Genomic DNA, 11120 nt, shown 5'->3' on the forward strand with positions numbered 1-11120 from the left:
GCATTTCATCTAAGAAGTTTCTTACTAGTTGTAGGGGATGGGTACCTTGACAGTGCTTTTGATCACCCATGTTTGCTTCCTGTGGTACTCTGTAGCGTTTGTGACTCTTGACCGTTGGTACTGTAGCCTTATGGTATGAGCTGCTATTCTGTGGTTTCAGTGTCTGGCGATGCATGACTGGATGCATCTGAACTAAATACTTGCCATGTGGTTGTGTGCAATTGGACTTGCTCACCCTCTCAGTCCCTTTCATTTTCACCCTATGTTTAGACATAGTCATGGCACTTCTGATCTAACCTATGCACAAAACCTGACTTCTTTGTTTGGTGTTAACAGTCTGTTGCAGACATTTATTAGAATACTCTACTGAGATCAAGTGAATGTTCTTTCCTGAAAACAGGAGTGTAGGACTGCAATGAAGTGCTTGCAAGGAGACACTATAATGCAGAACCTTTAGTTATCTCTCTACTAGTGATTCATAACCCTGATGCTCTAAAAAACTCCTATATCAGACACAACAGAGCTGATTGTTGCACTTGCCAGAAATGTGCTGTTCTGGTATTTTACCCCTCATTAAAGATATGCTGAGGATAGGAGTGTGTCAAAATTGGTTGCAAGGAGGCGCCCGTCTTCTAGAGCTGGGTTCCTTTCTTTCAAAATCATCAGGCCTGCCCTTTCAGAACACATATTCAGGTAGGTCCTTTAACCTATAAGAGCAGCATTTTGAAATAACTGAGTTTGTGGTAGAAGACTGGGGTGAAATCCTTTTGGGTCATCTGTGCTTATGATTTTCAGAAGATACCCTAAGCACCACCCTATAAGACATCCTTGAGGTCCTATGCCCAGCTCTTCTCTCAAAGATGTTCCACCTTGCATGAAAGATTGAGAATGTGTAGAAGTGGTTTATACCCAAGGAGTCAATATATCAATGAAGAAGAGGGAAGACACAGATTCCAGTTCTTGCACAAACAAATACACAGAGTGAAAGTGCTCCAACAAGAAGAGGGATGCAAAGATTCACCACTCCAGAACAGCCTGTGACCCTGAAGTTAGGTCTCTGTACTGGAAGGTGAGTAGTCTAAGTTCAAATCCCCTCAGTCAAAATGATCTCCCTATGTCAAATTTAATATATACCAAACTTCGGGGTCAGATAGAGACTTGGGATGCACAATAAAAGGATTGTTGTGTGGAGAGAAAAAGACACCAAAGAAAAGAGTACTGCAGGAAGAAAATGGGGATGTAGTCGTCCCTTATTGATAATCAAACTCTCAAATAACCCATTTACTTGAGTTGTGTATTCCAAAAAGCGAAACTTCTGCATAGCATCTTGTGACAGGAGAAACATTCATTCTGAACTGGAATGAAGGGACAGAGAATTATTTTTTGTGGCTCAGATGCACCAGCTGAATATGGCTGTGACTACCTTTGTTATTTGCTTTGCCATACTTTTATCTGCTTTCTCTCTGAAACGAGGTTTTAATACAAGAAAATGTCCTGTCAGTTTGATCTTGTGATTTTTTGGCAAATCAAAATAATRCAATTAAATATTAAGGAACAGGGTAAGCAATGATGGAATAAATATCATGGGTCTTATACAGATCTTGGGGTGAGATTAGTTTGCCTATGTTTAACAGATACATACTGTTTACCCTGATGAAAAAGGTATTCTTTAGTATTACCTCATTTTGGTAATTTATAGGTTGACTTATTTTTTAGAATAGTTGCTGGAATGATGGGTCTGAAAACAAACTGCTCTCATTATCCACAAAGCAGGAAGAGTGCAAGCATTCTTCTGGCACTGACACTCCATTTGGAGGGACAGGTGTTATTCTTTGTCTGTTCAAACCTAGCATTTTTCTCAGAGCACTGAGAAGGGATTCCCCTTCTGTCCTTCATTACAGTCGTTTTAAGTAAACCTTTCCAATGAACCATGTTACCACTTCATTTCATGCTGGCCATTGCATATACATGAAATGATGTTAGCTTTGGTCAAAACTGCCTTTTGTTCCTGGGAAGGTTAGCAAATGCATTTGTCATGGTGAAGCACGGTGCAAGTCAATCAAGTGAAAAATCAATTGACCAAATTCTCCAGTGCAGAAAGGCTTGGAGGCTCCACCACATGCCAACTCTCTCTGCAGAGTGACAGGATAGAAGGACCAGGGAAGGACTAGGGCCTACCACAATTCAACAGGAGTTTAATGAGGCAAGTGTGTCCATTTCCCCCTGGGGATAGATGCACAAGGAAAGTCCAAAACTGCAGACTGCTTTGGGCACAGAAGAAGTTGTATGAACTCTGTATTTTGAGATGAGGGCTTGAAAGAGTTCCTTGTGCGATGCTGGTATTTTTTTCCTCAGTCAGAGAGGTGCTTCCAGCTCATGGACAGAAAAATAATACTCCTAATACAGTGAAGAAATTCAATCAGGCTTTTAAAACTTGCATATCTAAATGTTGCAAGTGAATTGAGATTTATAATAAAAATCTTGTGAAAATGGGAATAGGTTCAAAAAAAAAAAGCCTGAATGACCGAAAGATTGAGAAAACCAGAATATGTCACCAATATGCTTTAATTACTATTTAGTTACTCTTTATTAGTTCCCCTGTCACTGCTACAGCTTTCAGAAAACTAGCTCTGAAACTGTCTTTGTTTTGAGGAAGAAAAAGCAGTCTAGGCTGACTCACAGGTGTCTGGAAAGGCCAGAATAGTTGTCTTATTGCATATTTCATCACAATATTTTCAAGAAATTATTATAGAATGATGTCACCCAAGGAAAATGTCATACCACAAGAATTGCCCATAAGTTTGCCCTTATTAAGTAGGTTGAATAGTTCAGTCTGTGTTAATGGTTAAGCTGACCAGACGTGTCCCTAAACACAACATTCTCATTAGTGTCTTTCTTGGAGAGGCAGTGGGACAGGGGTTTGTGGGACTTATGTCATTCCCAAGTGTGCTATATTTACCTACCACATAGTTTTGTAAAATACCTCCTTTGACAGATCAGTTTTAAAAATAGCTTCAGGTGCTAAGCAGGGAGATGAATAATCACATTTGAAAGACTTCAGGGAGTTCTCAGATTCACTCCACAGGCACAGACATTTTAGATAGGCACAATTCTTCTTTTCTATTTCTTAAGGGTAGGCTGGCTTGACCTAAATACTAGTATAACAGAGTTTAACCAGGATGAAAGCTATTAAAAACAGCTAGCGAGATTGGGTAGCTAATTAAAAGAGAGCGTTAAAAGAAAACAAAAGGAGAACACTATCCATTTGTGTGCAGTGTTTTACTATTAAGTACTAAGGTCACCATATCATCCTTTAGAAACTTTTTTTAACCTAAGATTGTTGCTGGCTGTATTCAGCCTAGGAATTGAGGGGGTCTATACTGAGGAGAATGAAGCACCCTCCACTTTATTTAGTCAGTGGATGGTGTGCTTGTTCTACACCTCCTAAGCTCCATACCCTGATGGGTTAAGGATATTTACAGACTCATTAGAAATACAGACTCAAATATTTCTAAATGGCCTCCAACCACTGTGAAAAAGAAAACGATTATTCTAATCTGTGGTATGGAATTAGAGTAAAATTATTCTGAGTGTCAGAAGATGGGAGACAAAAAGAGGGAGAAGAGGAATTTGCCGATAGATGACAAACATAATAAAATACTGCAGACATTATACAACTGCTTGTTAGACTACTGCTTCGTCTAATCTTTTGTATCTTGTCTCCTTGACCCATCATCCCTTCTACCTTTAAAATGAGTTTAAGCTAAGGCACCTGGATTCACAACCTTGATCCCCAGGCAGAGAGGTCAGAAAACCCTCGAGCACTCCGCCAACCCCCTGCCTTTCATACATCCACTCTCCAAGGCTTTTCTACTTTCTATCTCATTTTTTGCCTGGCTTAAAAATATTTTTATCAGGCTGTGATTGTGTCTGACAGCTGCTGCCTGTGTCTGCCAACCTTCAACAACACCCTCGCCCCAGTCACCTCCCTGCACTCCCTCAAAGGCTCTCTGCCTTCAGGGACCTGGCATAGCTGCTCTCCCAAAACCCATCAGCCTCACAGTTGGCTCCACTGCTCAAAACCCCTTCACGGTGCTACGTAAGCAACAGTCTCTCCAGAAACTCTGAGCTGCCATCTGAGGAGAGAGAATCTGCCATCAGAAGCTTCTTGGGGAAATCAGAAACGTTAGCCATGGGCTTTTATCATGCCTATTGTCAAGATTTAGGGGAAGGGGATTCTTTGCCAAGGGAGTTTGGAAAAAGAAAGAAAGGAATAACAAAATTGTTTGAATACTGACCTTCATCCCTCCCCCTACACCCTTCCTCATTTTTTCTCCTCACCTCATAAATACTACTTTTTGCTTGTGGAGGCCCAAGTTTCTGTGAGCTTGTAGCTCCCTCCCAGCCAGGACAGATGCTGTGTATGCTATGGGTTATGGGATGACAGTGGTTTAAAACTGCTCTAAAATGTGCTTGTGAGGCTTTCTCCCAACTGTGATTTTAGGTGCAGTGTTTTCCAGGCATTGCTGGTTGTCCTTATTCTTAAATGGCAGGGAAGCAGTTTGCTGAACACTTTTAAGTACCTCTGGCTTTTTCATGATATAAAAATATACCCGTCTTGACCTATTTTGAACTCCTTTCTTAAGAACACAATCTTAGTTGGTTTGAGGTTTTTAAAACCTTTCGGGAAGTATCTTAAGTACAGTGCATTAGACTTAGCCTTCCTTATGGCCCCGAATCAGCACTTAAGTGCAGGCACAACTTGATGTGTTAGAGCAATGGCATTTGCTTAAAGTTATGCACGGTCTGAAGTGCCTCTGCTGAGAAGCAATGGATCAGCGTTCTCATCCTGCTTTCTGTCTGCCCTGGACTGCAGAAATTAATGATCCAAGCAGAGGACTAAATCAATTGAATCCAAGCTATAGACTTCTTTAGAGAATGCTAGTGTCAGCTGGAGCTGTTGTAGCCAGCTCAGTTCACTGGCCAATATGCAGTAAAAGCCTTATTAGGGGCAGAAGCAGTGACACAAGCTTGAACCAAAATGCCAGACCCTAATGGCCCAAAACACCAGGGAAGGCTGGATCCAAGCCTGACTTTAATGGAACTTGCTTTCCCTCAGCACAGGCTGAGCCCCTTCATCACTCCCCTGGCTGCTGGAGAGACAGGCAAAGCCGTACTAGGAGCATTGTAAAAACTCAGACGGTTCCTGTCCCCCTATGCTACCCCCTGCCCAGAAGAAGCTGCCACATTGTTGTCAACATTGGTCTAAGGCTGTTTATGTCCGTGAACCAAAATTTTTGCACCTGCATCTGCAAGCCTGAATGTAGTTGGTCAAGCCCTTTCTAGATTCCCAGTGACACATTTCTGCATATAGTAATAGGTTCTTCTTGTAGACTGTGACACACGATTTTTACTGGCTTTGATCCAGAAAGCAATAGGCAACTCAGGATTTAAACCTGAAGTTATGAAGTAATGAGCTAACTCTAGGTACATTTTTCAGCTTTATCCCTAAATATCCCAATCCCGTCTTATAGCTCTGTGCATATAAATATGTATAGAGCTAGATACATACATACATACATACTACATTTGTCTGTAAACATGAATTTAAAGTATTTAATGTTTTCATATTATTCTATGCATTACTGTGAAAGATAATATGCTAAAAGATATATAAATAAATTATAATGATCAGGGATGTTACTGCTGTAATACTTGTGTGCTCACAAATATTACTAATTTCTCTGTGGAGTGTGGCAGCAAATGATAGGATAAGTGAGCTTCACTTACCACTGATGTTTCATTAATTGTCTGTTCATTTTCTCTCCCCCTGCCCTTGTGTCTCTTTTCTTGGATCCTTCTCCTGTTTTGTTTTTTTTCTCTCCCCTTCCCACTTGTCTCCTCACAGGATATGAGTAACTGCCACTGAAGTCAAACTGAGTTACTCACTTCCTCCATAAGGGAACTTGGATCCCTAAAGTTTACATTCTGAAGAATCACGCAAATATTTGCATGCCTATCTTGGAGTAGGAGAGAGGTCTGGGAGAACAGCCCTGTAAAGTTTCTAGTATTTCATGTGTTGAATCAGGTGGGGAAAAACACTGAAATGCTGTTTCATGAGGTATTTTTTGTGTCTGGAGTCGCACAGTAATACAGAAGCCTTCAAAAAACTGACATTATTAGATAAATGATGTGGTTTGGAAAAAGAAGTAAAATCGTGTATTTACTTTGGGGTTTCTTTTTGGTTCTTGTTATACCTACATTGCTTTGTCCAGGAGATTGTTTTATAAAGAATTTTTTTGGAGTTCAGCCAAGCACAAAGTTTTGTATTTACAAAAAATCTATAATCAAAGTTACAGATACGGTTAAACCAGACTGTCAGAACTGAATAGCCCCACTCTTCCACGGTGTTTGGAGCTTGTGTAGGAATTTCCCCAAGTACTCATTTGAACTTGAATCTCTATTGTGTATATATAGAGAACACAAAGCCCAGGTATAGAGAACTTTGCCCTTTAAGCAAACTAACCGTATCTTTAGATATTTACTCACAGCTTCCTCATGGCTTATGAGCCCCTCTGAACCATGTCTTTATAACACCTTCTGAATATACTACAGAACTGATATGAAGTAACAGCTACTGCTTACTGTTAATCCTGCTGTGTCTCCTGGGACCAGCCTGAAAATCTGGCTGACGGTCATGATATGGGCTGTTTGAAGATAATGCTGCCCCATATTTGTGTGTGCTTCTGGTAGGATTTCAAATAACTCTTTAACTCTAGGCCTTGGGTGAAGGTTAGAGTTGAGACAGACAACCTCTCATGATGGTTTCCTTAAATGGAGAACTCCCACTGGGCCAGGTCCTGCAGGTGATATAACTCTTAAGCCTGTAGTATTTGCGGTTATGTTTTCAAAGCTAAACTAGGCACCATGAAAAGAAGTGGGCACGACAATCAAAAAAGTCCATTCTTAGTATCGCTTGATCATACGCTGAACTGTGAGGATGAAATAAATGACTTTCAGTTTTACAGAACAACAAGGATCTTTCTGCCAGGCTGCAGGGTACAGTTTTGTACTCCTGCAGCTAAACTTACTGCCTTCAGCCAAGCAAACTTTACTTCAAGATACCTTTCTCCCTTTCATCTTCTAAAGATTTTCTTTCCTTTCTGTGCTTTTGCAGTGTTTGCTGCTCAGAATATTCTGGACTGAGTCTCTGAATGTCAGCAACTGTTGAGAGGCCTCTGAATAAGAAACTGAACTTCAACCCCACTGTGAGCAGAGTCACATGAGTGATGACTTTGGGTATAAGGGCTCAAACACAAAGAAGGATGTTGCCTTTATACCTACACAGTGCCAGAAGAAAACCTGCACAGCCATTTGTGGGTCCAGGGAAAAAGAAGTAGCATGAAAGTTGCTTCACAGAAATACATGTGACTTGCCATTCAGATAAGGCCAATATCTGCACTTGTTGAAGCCAGAGGTAAATCCCAGTAAATGCGATGGACAGGATAAGAACATAGAAATGAAACATAGTAGGAGTCACTTAAAAGAATGGTATATGGAAGAAACTCATTATAACACAAAGATTTCTCTTTTATTCTCAGCTTCACAAAAAAGATGAGATAATGATACAGTGGTCAGAAAATCTAGATATTTGTAAGAGGTTTTATGCTCTATGAGGTTGCTCCCCTGGAGAAAACTTGAGGAATCCTGCAAGTCTAGCTGGAATTAATGACCCTTCTGGCTGGGAGAGGAGGGAAAGAAATTACAGGAAGGCTGTACCAACAGGTCACCTGCAGTTTCAGCAGGGACGCCAAGTAGTTGTCCAGGGGGTTTCACAGACATCTCAGAGTGATACCTGCAAATGCTGCTGTCAGGCTTGTGTTTGGGGATTTCTGCCAAAGCAGGAAAGATGCATGGAGCCTCTCTTTTTCTGTCATCCATTCACTCATGCAGTGAATTTGTTTTGAAATAGTAGCTGGTGTGAATGATAATGTAAGCTTGATTTCAGCTTCTGGTGCATGCCTGTCAGGCTACCACAATCTCTGCCATAAATACTACCAGTGGAAGCAAAGAACTAAACAGTCAGGCAAGTGGAGCCAACCCTTGCCTAGTCCCGACCAACAGAAGAGTTGCTGCTTCAGAAGATCAGAGCTGAGAAGCACTGGCAGGGCAGCACCAGAGGAGAAGGTTGTCACATCTCCCTTTTTTTCAGGGCTAAATCCCAGCCCTCCACAAAGTCAGAGGCTAAAATACCACTAACCTTCCACAAGTGTATCTTCCTAGTACCTTTCAAGATGGACCTATGCTGACAACCATTGTTTTCCCCAAAGCAAAGGCTCCTTAAGAATTTTTTTTATCTGCCTTTTTAGAGGTTAATCAGACTAGTTCTTTTCCTGGTACAAAATCATATTCAAAATAAAATCTTGGAAAAGTCATTGCAGGATTTTTTTCCTGTGGGAGGAAGGACAGCCACTCTGTTGGCAAAACCTGATTGTTTTTTCCCCTCCTAAAAGCATTTTTTCTTTGCCTTAGTTTTTGTAATGTTTCAAACATTTGAAATAACAACCTCTTCAATATTATTCATAGTCAAAGCACTTAAGACTTTTCTTTGCTTCATGGCAGTGTTCATCAATGTGCATCTTGAAATGGTTTAAAATAAAGAGGAGGAGCCTGGGAGGGACAAAGGGACAAAGTGGCAGGCAAGAGAATTAAAAGGATTAGAGAGAGACGAAACATTCTGAGGACCCAAGAATTCCTGAATTCTAATAATTCTGTTTCTGCCACAGGTTAACTAGATAGGTTATATGAGAAGGGCAAGGACTGCTCAATACAGGTTATATACTATAGTTTACATAGGAAAAAAAAAGAAGAAGAAAAAGCAGTAACCAAGAACAAACAGTGCAAATTCTTGGGGAAATATTTGGGAGAAAAGATGTCTGTGTTAAAGATGTGATCCCCTAACTTCTTCAGGGAGAAGCTAGAAAAACAGTATTTCTGACACTTCTCACAAATGTATCTGTAAAGCCGAAATGTCTGATTTTACATTCTTACTATTTCTGAAAAAGAAAGCCTGTGGTAAAAATTGTTTTTCACCTCTGCTAGGTTTTCTCTGTCAGAAAGTAGAGTGCCTGTATATGTGCGTGCAGGTGTATATATATAGTCACAAGCCCAATTTGTTTTAAAGCTTGAAGGTCACCATTAAGTACAGATCATGGCCACAGTATTGAGTTATATTTAGGGATAAAAACACAACAAAGGAAGAGGATAGTCTGTATTTTGTCAATGCTTGTGACACTTTTATTGCCGATTTGTTATTCTAGTGTTACGGGAAAGTCACTGGAGCATACATTATTATTCTCTACAGCATTTCATCTCACATGCTTCAAAATCAGATAAATGCAAAATTTCAGATTAACTGTGGAAACGTTTGCATGTGTCTGAACTGATTTTCCTTCCAGCCCAACGTTTGTCACTGTCTGGGAGATAAAGTGGGGTCGAGCTGCTACTTGACCTCACGCGTTTGCTTCTTGGTATTCTTGTCTAAGACCAGTGATGTGAGTAAAACCCTATCCAGGTTTTTAAATACTTTCCTCCCTGATTATCACCTTTAAATCCATTTTCATTCTCTGTTTTTAAAGTCAGTATCAAGCTCTCCTAAGAGTAATTGATATTCCCTGAACAAGCATCCATAAACTGATCACTTCCACTCATCCCCTTCCCATGTTTTGAGTCTTTCCATGCTGGTTCRGCTATTGGTCTGGATATTCCAGCCTTGGAGAGAATTAGTTTACGGTTATTACTAAAGAAGCACGTTTACTGCTGTCCAGTGAAAAAATCCATTGAAGTCATGAGGGCATTGCCAGAAACGTAAATGAAACTTTGTACTGGCGTTGTAGCACGGTGGGAGTGTGTTTGCCAGGAGGAAGTATCTCGTATTGCTGTGCTTGCTCACGTCTCCAGTTACCGCACACTGAAGCTGTCTGGGTCCTGACGTCTACACAGTTGCTTTCTTGAAGCAAGGAAGACAGATAGTGCACAAGTGGTTAGTTAAAGGGCTGTGCAATCACCTCATCCAGATGTTTTCTTGCCTAACAAATGCTGGCTTGCTGCAGTTCAGTTTGTTTTCCTTTTGATTAACTCTTGTTTGATAAATCTGTTTATCCAAAGTTGGAACCAAGAAACCCTGGACATCTGTTCACATCAGAGCAGTGCCATGAGGAGTTCTTCCTAGCTTTATGTGGAAACTTGTGAGGTTTCAAAGAATGCTTAAAAGTGGTACAAAGCCCCTAGGGTCAAGGGATACTTGGTTTGACTTAAATGATCTTCTGTTGAGTTTGCAACTATGGGATCTCATTTCAGGTTTACTGGGCAAAAGGCTCTATGTATATTCACCCCTCCAGAGAGGGTACATGACAGCTCCTCAACTGCAGTGGCAGCTCCACAGGGATGAGAAAAGGATATTGATGCTGACATTCATTCATGTAGATTTGAAACACTAGAAAATGTGACTATTTTGCTGCCAAAGCAGACACGCAAACAATATCTGTCCTTTCAGTTTACATTTTTGTGTGCCATTTTATAGTCTGATGAGCTGCCTTCAGAATTAGCTTGTCCAAGTAAACATTGAATTGGTCTTGCTCATTATGTGTTGCTATCTTTCCTGTATTTGCACAAATACCCCCAAAGTCTTTGCTACGCAAAAACTCTTCTGGATTAGTTAGAAATTTTGGATAAGGCGTCTTCATTGTGTGAAGAGGAAGACTGAGATCTAACATGATAGTCTTTTGTTATCCTAATATGGGTCTGCAAGTAAGACTGCATCTTAGGGCTTATTTCTATCATTAGGTAAAGGAAGCAGTGGATTGGGGTGTGCCATTAGCTGGCCACAAGTTTGTAATATACATAAATACACAATCACCCTTTCTGATAGGAACTGCACCCTTCCCATCACTCTGTAACGTGCTCCTATGCTTCACGGAAACTGTATAAAAACATGACAAAGGTCATTTTCATTTGCAGGGTGATAACACTCCTCAACCGGCTTTCTTACAGCTCTGTTATTCCTGCTGCCCTCTGAGTTGCAGTTGTACCAGTAAGGAGGGTTTGTCCCTAACTTTCAG

General features: G+C 40.7%; 1 long non-coding RNA gene across 1 annotated transcript; it reads left to right on the forward strand.

Annotated features, from left to right (window-relative positions):
• Nucleotides 1-969: 969 nt before the first annotated feature.
• On the forward strand, nucleotides 970-9844 carry LOC112966597. The gene is made up of 3 exons (XR_003253675.1): nucleotides 970-1069; nucleotides 5909-6088; nucleotides 7178-9844. It is a non-coding gene; the product is annotated as an uncharacterized LOC112966597 (long non-coding RNA).
• The last annotated feature ends 1276 nt before the right edge of the window (nucleotides 9845-11120 follow it).

The sequence above is a fragment of the Apteryx rowi genome, unplaced genomic scaffold (assembly GCF_003343035.1).
Source record: "Apteryx rowi isolate R43461 unplaced genomic scaffold, aptRow1 scaffold_25, whole genome shotgun sequence".
Taxonomy (NCBI): domain Eukaryota; kingdom Metazoa; phylum Chordata; class Aves; order Apterygiformes; family Apterygidae; genus Apteryx; species Apteryx rowi.